This window comes from Budorcas taxicolor, chromosome 18 (assembly GCF_023091745.1).
Source record: "Budorcas taxicolor isolate Tak-1 chromosome 18, Takin1.1, whole genome shotgun sequence".
Taxonomy (NCBI): Eukaryota; Metazoa; Chordata; class Mammalia; order Artiodactyla; family Bovidae; genus Budorcas; species Budorcas taxicolor.
This window is the reverse complement of record NC_068927.1, coordinates 36,995,646-37,008,258: the sequence shown is the minus strand read 5'-3', so window position 1 is coordinate 37,008,258 and position 12,613 is coordinate 36,995,646.

Below are 12,613 nucleotides of genomic sequence, written 5' to 3'. Positions count from 1 at the left end.
TGATTTTGGCTTTGTATCATGTCATGATTTCTAACAATAAGTGATGTTTCTGTAGTTTCCACCTGGGGCAGAATTCACTGGATTCTGAGAAAATTCACACTCCAAACTACTGCACCTAGGACAAAGGCTCCTTCAGTTGATGTTTTTGTTTCGACTTTATTTACTGCCCCCAAAACCATCCATTCCCTGGTGGTCCAGTGGTTAACAATCTGCCTCCTAATGCAGGGGATGTGGGTTTGAACCACATCCCCAGGGTTTGAACCCTGGTGGGGGAACTAAGATGCCACACGCTGTGGGAGAGGGCAGCTAAATCCCAGCCTCACCCTGTGGCCACAGCTAAGACCTTACACAGGCAAATTAAAAAAAAAGGAAATCCATTAAGCCCTCAGGAGAAGGAAAAGGGGATGTGACTAGCAATAGAGAAATTTTCTTTATGAACAATGGCCATGGCAAGCTTAGGCTGTCTTAGTGAAATCTCTCTGGGAAGCAGTGGCAGAAGAATAAAAGGCAGACTGACACAGAAGTATTCCTTTAGTGTGCATTTCCAGCCTCTGCCTTCTTTCCCATCTCTTGGTTGCAGAGGAAGAGGAGAGGTTAAACATTTTTATAAAACTGGCAAAATAAGCTTATAGCATCCTCTCACTATCTCCTATGTTCTATAAACGTTATAGAACCTAGCAGCATTATATAAGCTTTGCCTAAAGTAAGGAATGGTTGAAAGAGAATACTTAAGAAAACAACTTAAAACTGCTCACACACTGAAAAGGATTAAGTTGCAGAGAACAGGAATGGGCTCAGAGCAACCTTTGCCAAAAGAGAATATTGCGCTAAATGTACAGTCTTTCCCACGTGAGGAAACAGAGTCAGAAAGATAAAAGAACTTGCTCAAAATTACACAAATAAGGACAGAATCTGGTCTGTGTCCTAAGAGTTGTGTTCTTTAACCAGTAGGCTAAGTTTTCTCAAATGTGATTCACATGTAGAATAACTACATTTCTGTTTGCCTTGAATATTCCTTGTTTATATCTATGCCTGCTGCAATTTTTAATATTGCCCACTTTGACTCTCAAAAGCAAACCCAAATAGACAATAATTTAGTCAACTATCCATGGACCACTTTGGTGCAACTTGTTTAAAGTACAGATCCCTGAACCCTACTTCAGAGCTACGTAAGTTTTCTGAGGGTTGGTCCAAAAATCCACATACAAGTGTTTGTTGTTTTGTGGAATCCCCAGATGAGTTTCCCACCCTCTTAAGTTAATAAACCATGTATTCTGCCTTCCCCAGGTGCCCAGCCGAGTTATTATAAGGTATTGGTACCCCCACCGCACCAGAGGGATGCTCTCAGACAAGTAATCTCTGAAGCCTTGGACAATCAGTGGTCTCATTCTGGCCTACTTGCCGTGAAAAACCTACAGAGCATTTCCCTTCACATTTTACCTTCTAGCATTCCCAAAGGCAGTCTGCTCTAATTAGGCCTGACTTCATCTGTCCTAATGTGCCCCCGCCAATTCAAGCAATTTAGGAGTAGACAGAAGGAAGGTTTTTGTGATTTGCAACCAGAGTGGCCCAACCTCTCAAATAACAGCCCAAGACGTCTCCACCTCCTGGGCACATCCCCTCTGCAACAGCCCCAGTAAACAGATGTCCCATCTTTGCTTTTTTAAGGTCAGCTACAGGGAGCCCCTGAAGAAGGTTATCTGCCGGGGTCCAGCCCCAGTGGATCCAGGGAATTCGAAGGGTGGATGGAGTCGGCGAGGAAAACTTATTTATTTATTAATATAAGATTAGATTAGGAAGAAATAGTGTAGTAAGAAAATTAAGTGGAGAGAAGAGGCTGATTAACTTGGGTTACGTGGAAAACCAATAAAGCTCCAGACAAGGAGCTTGCACCGTCTACGTTAGGCCGCCAGCGCCAGTTCGAATATCGGAGAGTGCCCCGCCTTGGGCTCTCTCTCTTACGGATCTTAGAAGCCGGGACAAGTAGACACAGTGAGCCTCCACGTTCCAAGGGATCAGCCTGAAAAGGAGAGGGAGGGAGCAAGAGAAAGAATCGACACGGGGGAGGCCAGGCTTGTGCGAAAACCCCCTCCAACTTTATTATTTAAAAGGTGTTTATATATATAACCCTAAATTTTACATAATGGAAGATACAGAGTCACGCAGGGGCAGCAGTCCTGACCCTTTCTGAATATCTTTTTTGTATACAAAAGGTCTCAGGTGATTTACATTATCTTCTGGCCAGAAGGCTTGTTAATGCTTTTTGGCTCTCTTCCTTAATGAATGTTAATTTCGTTTCCCCTGAAGTGTTTTTCTTTAATCTGCATCTCCTTAAAGCATTAAAGTTACATCTCTATGGAACAAAGGTGCAGTGGGTTATAACAAAGAAGGTACTTAACACAAAAATCTAATGTTGCTAATACCAGGTCTACTACTTGTTTTTCTATATGCCAACTATATCTAAAAATAAAGGATATGAAAATTTGGCAGCAAGTACTGGCTCAACAAATGAAACTTTAATCAGTCCTATTCTAGTGATTTTGACTCCTCGGAAGCCCCTACATTCCTAGGATGTTTTAAGCTTCCTGTGCCTCCTGCGGTCAGGAGGCCTCAAACAATCACACGCGCAGCTGTACGAGTCCTGCAGGCAGGCTAGAAAGCCATCAGAGGGGTTTTTGGATTGAAACACTCTTTCAAATGCAGAAGACTAAAGCCCTGAATTGACTTTTTCCAGAGAATGTCAGAAGAGTGGCAAAGCAGGCAGATTCTTATTTTTGGGGGGTGGATGCTCAGGAAATTCCAGGGGGAAAACCTGAGGTCTGATTAGCCTTGCTATCAGAGCTCGGCCGCATGACCTTGTCATGGGTGGAATTCATCACGCTGGCTCCCGGCAGTTATTACCAAAGGCTGCCCCAAACTTTCCTTCCTGTGAACCTGATCAGGCTAAGGGCAGAGCTGTCTCTTTCCTTCTTTGAGTCGGATCAAACTGTCTTAGTAACACCTCTTCACGGTGTTAACCATGTTTTTCACCTGGGTTGCTACTTAGCCTGTTATCTCATCTTTTCATGGTGGAGAGAAGGGGGATTATAATGATTTTTGCTTTTAAGGGAGAGGGGAGTGTAATGCTTACGTTGTCATTTTGTCATGAGTTTGTTTTGAATTTCCTGTTAAAATGGGTCTATCACTCCCACTTAGTGAAGTCATTAGGGCCCTCATTTTGCACATTTAACATCTCTTGGTGTCACTTTAAATTGGGATGAGCTTGTCCTCACATTCCTATTGGCTGTAAATCTGGACCCTGATATGAACCTACCATTGAGCAGAACCACTCCACTGCCTGTGTAGCCTTGGGTAGGCCCCTTAACCTCTTGGTCTTTTAAGTCTTGGCAGTTGTAAAAATGTGAGAGGGCTATTAATTTATATTTGGCGTAGAACAAGGTCGAGAAGAGTGTGTCTTTGCTTTTATTCTTTCAAACTGGTATGACTCCCCACTCTTCCCCATGGGTCCATATCTCACTAGTCCTTCAGGCCCACTGCCAAGCAACCTTCCCCAATTCCCCAGTCCACACAAATCTCTGTCTCTCTTTGGGTTAGTACCATACAGCCTAGTGTCTCTTAGGTCAATTTTGCCTCTCAAGCCAATCTCAGAATGTGGGTTTCTCTTGCCCACCCATGGCACCAGGGGCTGTGCCAGCCCACAGGCATACTCCCCAGAGGGTGGCTACTAGACTAGGGCACATGTAGGGAGGCCCAGGTGTGAGGGGCCGGGCAAGGTGCCTCTCTGCCTTCACTCTGCTCTCCTCCAAAAAACCCCAAGAGCCTGCAGCCTGCCCCTCAAGTCACAGGTTCCTTATATGACCTCACTGGGTAGTGATGACCTCACAGCCCTTATCACAGTTTCCATGGCCAGGTAACTGCACAAACATGCTACTCTCGGAGAAACTTCCCTACCAGTCCTCTACCAGATAGCAGTCTTTGGCTGTGTAAGAGAGAATGTCTGATCGAATCGTCTATATTCACTCTAACTTGTCCTCTGTCCCCTGGGAGGGCAACACAGCAGGTAGGCTGAGACTGGACATCTGTATAAGAGGTGTTGTGTACACACAGCCTCACCTGGCCACCACGTGTTCCTTTTGGGCTTGCCCACACACACACCTCAGCACTTTCCCAATGAGTGCCCTGGGCACCTTCAGGGACCCACAGTGCTCGTTGCTGAGGATAAGCAAAAGGTCACCCCTGGGCAAGTGAGCAGGAAGGTCCTGGTCTTTAAATGTAGCCTTCCTCTTTGGGCTACAGGACGCTTCCATTCAGATCCTTTCCTGATTGGCCTCTTAGCAAGAGGCAAGTGCATTTTTGTCGGCAAATAATAAATGGAGCAGTTTGAGGAAGAGGGCTGCTCTTGAACTGCACCTTCAAGCCCAGGCACCTTCGTGCAGTTATGGGGACATCTACATGGGTCCCCTAGGACACATTCCAGACTGAGCTGCTGCATACTGGGGGAAACAGTGGTGTGGTATTGAGGGAAAGACCAGAAGAACCCAGGGGAGTGATGAAATGCTAATAAGACTGGAAGGCTGAGGAGATGGTGTCCCAGGAGGCTGATGCGAGTCTAGACTTGGTACCCACAATCTGGTTCTGAATCTCCTGGTCACTCTGCCTCAGTATTTTCTAATCTAGATACAAGTATCAGAGGGCTAGAGTTCAGTGTGGATGAAACAGGCAATATAAATGGGGCCCAGGAGGGGTTGCCAAGGTGGGAGGGGTTCTTACCAAATTAGACTCCTTTTCCCAAAACTTGAAATGCATTTCCATTAAAGACAGACCTTAAGGAATGTTTTCTCTGGTGTGGAAGGGAGAGAAGGAAGGGATCCTGATTGCAATTATTTTCAGGTTTTCTCTGGAAACGGCAAACAGAGTTCCTCATCGGCTGCAGTCACAGGCTCTAGGAATTGCTTTGGCAGCCAATGTTCCTTCTCTAGGGACTCATGGGGTGATGGGCAGAGGCTGTGTTTTGGATATCAAGCAGACTAAAGGGCTTCAGCCAGAAACTGGGAGAGAGGTGAGAGGGGGAAATTCCGGCAGGAGACTGTGTACAGCAGAAGCGACTGATCAACGGTTTTCTTTGCAGCAGTTCTGGCTCCCATTTTCCCTCCTACACCTGGTCACTGCCATGTCCTCTACCGAGGGCATGGAGAAACACAGGCAGGCTGGCATGGGGACACATGCCTGGTCGGTGGCTACCGGGCCTATGGGGATGCTCCTGTGGCCACCCCAGCCAAGGTGGAAGCAGAGAAGCCAGTCCTCAGCCGCACTCCCAAGAGACAGCGAGCTCTGGCGGAGTCGGATAAAGACCTCAGTTGCTCCAGCCCCAGAATTCAGCGACTGCAGCATGGTGGCAGGAGGCTGACCCCGCAGAAGCTTGCCAGCTGAGCCACACTCTGAAAAGAGGGCGATGGTTTAACTGCCTAAGGGCAGCAAATGCTGCTTCCTGCAGTGACCCCCACTGCCACAGATTAGAACCTGCGCCATTCTGTCTGAGCCTTCCTTCCTCAACCAGGAGCCTCCTTCCACACTAAATGGCCATGAACAAGGAACCTCAGAAACAGGGTTGAGAGTCTGCTCTGAACATCCCAGGACTGAAGCTGGCCTGGAAGAAAACCTGATGTTCCTCTGCTCAATTCTCAGGAGCCCCTCTGTGAGCAGAAGAAAGAATAATCTGCACACTGTGAGCCAAGGAGGACCCAGGAGCAGAGAGAAGTGTGGAGTAGCCTTTGCAGGGGCCCTGTCTACCACACAGGCTCCTGCCTGAGCCATTGGCCAGCTGCCACCACTACACACCAAGGGGAGCTGGGCTTTTCCAAACTGAAAGAAGCAATGTGCGACTTCCCAAAAAGCCTCCTGCCTTGGATCAGGAGGCAGGATAAAGAGACCCAGAAAGACCTGCTCCCTGGAGCAAGAACATGATGGAGAGTCAAGTGGCAGCAACCCCTCCCCGAGGCTCACATGCTCCTTTATTCCCAGCCCTTTCTGGCCCCAACGGGATCCCTTACTGCTCAATAAAATGTTTTTCTGTAATAGTGTCTGACTTGAAATCCAAGTTATCTAAGACCAGGTCCCAAACCTCCCTGTTTCCTTTAAGTATATTCCCACAGGGGGCTCCTGGTCCTTTGAGAACTTCTACCTCTAAAAAGACCCTTGGGGGTAGTTTCTACCTATGAGGCTTCTGCAATGACACCTGTGCAAATTGGGGCAGGATGTAGGCAGGTTCTTTAAGAAATGTGGAGCCTGATGGGTACTTCCCTGGGTGTGTGTGTGTGTGTGTGTGTAAGGAGAAAAGAGGAAGGACTGGGAAGATGTCGTTCCATCTGTTGATCCATTTATTCAACAAATACTTACTGAGTACCCTGGTGGTGCTAGTGGTAAAGAACCTGCCTGCCAATGCAGGAGACCTAAGAAATGCAGTTTCAACCCCTTTTTTTTTGGAAGATCCCCTGGAGGAGAGCATGGCAACCCACTTTGGTATTCCTGTCTGGAGACAGAGGAGCCTGGTGAGTTACAGTCCATTGGGCTGCAAAGAGTCGGACATGACTGAAGCAACTTAGCAAGCACACATGTACCCGTTACATACGAGCCGCTGTGCTGGTTGCTTGAGATGTTTCAGTGAGTGAGATGATTGAACACCCTCTTCTCATGGCACCCACAACCTAAAAGAAGATACAAACAATAATTTCAAGTAATTATAATTGCTATACAGAAAAGTAGAACAGGATAATGGGGTAGAGTGATGAGGGGTTGCTATGTTATACTAGGTAGTAAGGGAAGGCTTCTTTGAGGAGCTGACATTTCAGTGGAGATGCAAGTGAAAGAATCCTGTGAGGAGCTGGGAAGAGAATTTCTGAAGGAGGACATGGCAAGCACAAAGACCTTGAGGTAGGAGTGAGGCTGGCCTGTACTAGAACCGGCAGAAGGGCCAGTGTGACCAGGGAGGAAAGAGAATGAAAGATGTGGTTGGAGAAGTAGGAACAGGCCAGATCATAGTAGGCCTCATCAGCCATACTGAAGAGTGTGGCTCTTAAGTGTGATGGGAAGTTGCAGAAAGGATTTGAGCAGGGGAGTGAAGTGATCTGATGCAGGTGCTAGAAAGGCCACTCTGACTGCTGTGTGCCATGTCAGTGAGTTGCTGGATGTTACTGGTGGAATGCCTCTTTCAGCAGTTAAGGGGACAGTTGATCCTGGAGAGTTGGGGCAGGGGAATATTAGGAGAGAAGAAAGATTACAGGGTTTGGGCCTGTATCTCAGGCCCATCTTCCTCATCAGCGAATCGGATGTATATACCGCATCTTTTTTTTTTTAGCTACTTTTAAAATTTATTTTAATTGGAAGCTAATTACTTTACAATATTGTGGTGGTTTTTGCCATACATTCACATGAATCAGCCATGGGTGTATATGTATTCCCCATTCTGAATCCCCATTCCACATCTTCTTTATCCACTCATCCATGATGGACACTTAGGTGGCTTCCATATTTGGTTATTGTAAATAACGTTGCAGTGAACATGGGGGTGCACATATCTTGAGTTAGTGTTTTTGTTACCTTTGGTCAAATGCCGAGAAATGGAATTGCTAAATCATCTGATAGTCTTATTTTTAAATTTTGAGGAACCTTCAAAATATTTTCCATAGTGATTGCACCAATTTAATTCCCACCAACAGTGTGCAAGGGTTCCCTTCTCTTCAGGTCCTCTCCAACAATTGTTTTCTTCTTTTGATAACAGCCATCCTAACAGGTGTGAGGTGACAAGTCATTGCGGTTTTGATTTGCATTTCCCCAAAGGTTAGTGAGGCTCAGCACATTTTCATATACCTCTTGGCCATCTGTTTGTCTTCTTCAGGAAAATGTCTATTTAGATCCTTTGCCAGGATCTGACTTTTAAAAAGAGCCCCTCAGGAAGTTCCGCTGGAGAAGAAACTGGCAACCACTCCAGTTTTCTTGCCTGGAGAATCTCATGGACAGAAGAGCCAAGTGGGCTAGAGTCCTTGGGGTCACAAAGAGTCAGACATGACTGAGTGACTAACGCACCTGTCTTTTAGAGATGCAACCTTAAATGTGGATGAAATAAATGTCTGATTTGCTTTAAAATATTCTGCAAAAGTGGATGGGTAAGGTATAAATGAAATAAGATAGGGCATTAGTTGATAACTGTTGAAGCTAAGCAATGGGTACAAAGGGGTTCAATATACTCTTCTCTCTACTTTTTCATATGTTTGAACATTTTCCCTACTAGGTAAAAAGAAATAAAAACTTCTCAGATGGAGCCTATGCTCAGCCAGATTTGGAATCAGTGAGGACTCAGGTGGTCAGCTTCACAGGGTAAGCTAGTTTGGCAAGCCCTGGAAGTGAGGCAGAGGAGGGCAAGCTCCCCGTATGAAAGCAGGGAGCGGGGCAGGCAGGTCTGGGGCAGGGCGTGCTATGTGCAGCATGGTGTTGTGGAGGACAGGTCTGACAGGCCTCAGAGATGAGCAGGAAAGAGACAACAAATCTGAACTCGAGGCTAAATGAGCAATCACGTATGTTGTCGAGCAAACGATTGCTTGCTCGGGGCAGGCTCCCAGCACCTGGCGCCCCCATAGCCAACTCTTCTGTGTGTTATGCCAGTACATGTGATTGATCACCGGAGACTCGTCCAGCCCTCTCACTGCACACCTCAGCAAGAGGCCAGCACCGGCAGGTAATCAGCAAAGGATATCAGGACAAAGAGATGAATGGAAGGCATTCTCCACGAGAGAGGGAGCAGCTGGAAGTCGAGACGTCCAAAGAACTATCTGACTTGCCAGGAGGGCACTACTGCGATCATGTGCCTGCCCAGCAGCTGGTCTCCCCACACCTGTCCTTCTCAGCCAGGTTTAAGGCAGGTAGGTTCTACTCCAGGGCCAGTGGGCTACTCTGCCTACCACTGCTGGCTTCCCCAGGTGCCTGCCTTATGAACCATGAACTTTCCTCACTGAAGACAAGAGTCAACCCTGGTGAGCCCGGCAGCGGTGAACAGGAGGTATGCAGTCAGACATGGCAGACCTGACCAAACAGCTGCCTGTCATTCTTCAGAGCTCTGGCCTGTCAGGGCCTGGAGCACACACAGAGGATGAGCTAAAAGAGACAAAGTCTGAGTAGGTCTGGCTTGGGGTCCCAGAGCCCAGACAACAGAAGACTAAGGATATTTCTCCTTCATAGAATCTTAATTCCATTGTCCTTACAAGCTTCCCCCAAATGGGAGGCATGGGGATAAATAAGGAGCTTGGGATTAACATATACACACTACTGTATATAAAACACAACTAACAAGGACCTACTGTATAGCACAGGGAACAATATTCAGTATTTTGTAATAAACTCTAAGGGAAAAGAGGCTTCCCTGGCGGCTCAGGAGTAAAGAACCTGCCTGCCAATGCAGGAGATGCAGGTTCCATCCCTGGGTCAGGAAGATCCCCTGGAGAAGGATATGGCAACCCACTCCAGTATTCTTCCCTGGGAAATCCCATGGACAGAGGAGCCTGGCAGGTTACAGTCCATGGGGTCACAAAAGAGTCAGACACAACTTAGTGACTAAACATCACACCAACACATAAAGGAAAAGAATCTGAAAAAGAAAAAAATATACACACACACATATCTGTGTGTACATGTGTGGCTAAATCACCTTGCTGTAACCTGAAACGACACAACTTTGTAAATCAACCATAGTGAAAAAGTGGAAGTGTTAGTCGCTCAGTTGTGTCTGACTCTTTGCGACCCCATGGACTATAGCCGCCAGGCTCCTCTGTCCGTGGAATTCTCCAGGCAAGAATACCGGAGTGGGTAGCCATTCCCTTCTCCAGGGGATCTTCCTGAGCCAAGGAGATCAAACCTGGGGCTCTTGTATTGCAGGCAGATTCTTTACCATCTGAGCCACCAGGGAAGCCCAAATCAACTATAATTCAATTTTAAAACAAAAAGAAAATATCAATCAGAGGAAAAAAATGAGGCTGGTAAAAACCTACCTCGTGGGCTATTGTGAAGACTGAATGTACTATGGGCTACTAACCGGCAGCATAGCTCTGGGCACACAGTAACTCTGGCTCCCTGGATGCACTGCCACTGGCTGTCACATCTCCGTGTTCTGGGAAGGAAGGGAAGGCAGCAGCCTCCCATGCTCCCAGTCAACTCACTCTTCACTGGATGCTGGTCTAGTGCTTGCTGTGCTCAAGTGTGGTGCCAGGTGCCAGAATGTGGTGGTCGTGGCCTTACTGAGTTCACTTGCCAGCTCCAACAGGGGCAACCACTTCTGACTGCTGGGGCAGGGTGGGGTGGGGAGGAAGAGGGAGAGGTCCCAGCAAAACCTGAACCTGAGCAGTCTGAGAGGTTCACTCATGCCCCTGTTTTTAGAGAGGGTAAGTTGCCAAAGAGGGTTTGGATTTAGCAGAGTTCTCCATGGTATGTTCAGCCTTTCCTGATGGCAAGATTTCCTCCCCTGGCCCTGCCTCAACAGCGCCACCATTTAGAGGCTGAGGGGCAGCATGGCTGGTGTGGCTAGAAAATAGGGGGCAGAGTGGTGGTGGTGGTGGTTTAGTCGCTAAGGCTAGTCCGACTCTTGGGAGCCCGTGGACAGTAGCACGCCAGGCTCCTCTGTCCATGGGATTTTCCAGGCAAGAATACTGGAGTGGACTGCCATTTCTTTCTCCAGGGGATCTTAGAGGTTTGTGTTATTTGTTGAAACTGGAGAAGCAGGTGAGGGCAGACTCCCCAGGACTTGAAAGCCAAATAAAGGAATACAAGGTTTAGGAGCAATAAGAAGCCACAGAAAAACTTTGGGCAGGAGGATGGCACCAGATTTTTCAAAGAGAGAAAGGTATGCCTGCTCTGTGGGAAATGAACTGGAGATGGGGAGACCAGAAGGAGGTGAGAGATGAAAATGACCTGTACTGGGAAAGGAACGGTGGGCATGGAAAGGAGACATACCCAGGAGCTGTTTGGAGGTTGAATCAGCAGAACTTGAAGATGCCCTGAAAGAGGGGTAGGCAGAGAGTAGAGGGTATCATGGATGACGTTCAGGTCAGCTCTGGAGCCAGGCCCTGGGCTTCTCTGCCTCCATCCTCTTTTCACTTCCGCCCATTGTCGGCAGCACCTGGGAAACTTTTGTCACAACCTCTGCCCCCAAACTGTCCCTGTGTCCGGGGGGATCCTAGAGGACGAGACTTTGCTAGTGTGCTCGTTTCCCCCTGGTGGGGACAGGGCATGAAGATGCCTTGGGTGAGATTAAGGGAACAACACATCACCTTGTTGGCTAAAATCTGCTTGCTGCTTGGGTGTGAGTAGTCCCACGCCCCTGAGTATATAAGAATGTACATGTGTGTGTGTTTCCATAATCAGCTTTATATGGTCACCTCAAGGCCATGGCCACCAGTGCCAGCCTGTTTAAGGACTGAAGCTGAACGTTACAGAAACGTTGTTGCCTGGCTAATCTACAGTAATGGTGCCTACCTCCTCTAGGTCAAAACAGCCTGTCTAGACATCTGGTCCCCTCAGAATAGCTAAAAAAAGAAAGAACAAAAAAAGGCTAAAGTCTCTCTTTTCATTCCTCTGTCAGCAGCTGCTGTTTGTCTGCACTTCCTGAAGGTCTATCAAGAGTGGAATGAACTGTTTATCCCCCAAACTCATATTTTTTTTGGCCTGGAAACCAGCCCAAGAATTTCTCCTCCCTCTCCCCACTGTGAGAGTGACTGTGGGGCCTGCTGACCAGCAAGGGGAGGGAAAGGAGTCAGGTCTGAGTTTGGGTGCCAGGGCAGGGATACACCATGCTGTACTCAGAAGCAGAGCCCTAGGGGACCCACGCTCTGCAGGCAGGCTGCCTAGAGAACCCTCCAGCTGCAGTGAGCAAGGAGCAGACTCACCTCCGACATAGCACTACCAGTGTGCCCTTCCTCTGGCCTGTAGGCACTGGGCAATGTCAAATTCAATATACATGAGCCTTGAAATATACACAAGCAGGGACCCTTCCCCTCCCAGGTAGCCCAGGACCTCTAGTTCTGCTGGAAGAGTTTTACTCATTTCATTTTTAGAGAGATTTCTAGGGTCTCCAGCACTCAGACTTAGGTCCCTACCTCTGAGCTAGTCACTCCTGCCACCCGGGAAAGGTTCCAAAGGCCGAACAGCTCCATGGGCCACCAAGGATCAGAGCAGAAACTTGAGAGGCTGGAGATGAAGGAGTTTGGGCAAGGTTCCAAAAGCATCTCAGTGGCTGAGCTTCTGTAAGAAGGCACATCCCCAGTGTATGTGTGTGGTGGTGGTGGGAGGGGAGCTGTTCCTAGAGGAGTCAGCTAGGGTGAGGGCCTGAAACTAGAAATGAGGAATGGGGTGGGGCCTCAGAGCAAGCACAGGTACTTAGACCTTGAGGTTTCTGGGAGAACTAGACCCACAAGAGCCACGAGATACAGCGACTGTAGCAGCAGAGCCCAGAAGCCAGGCATTCCACACTGAGGTAGGAGGGATCCTGGCCAGCAGGTCAGCCCGCAACTCTGGGAGGAAACTTCCTGGGGTGGGGAATCTCCTGCCATGGAAGTGACTTCAATTCCTTCCA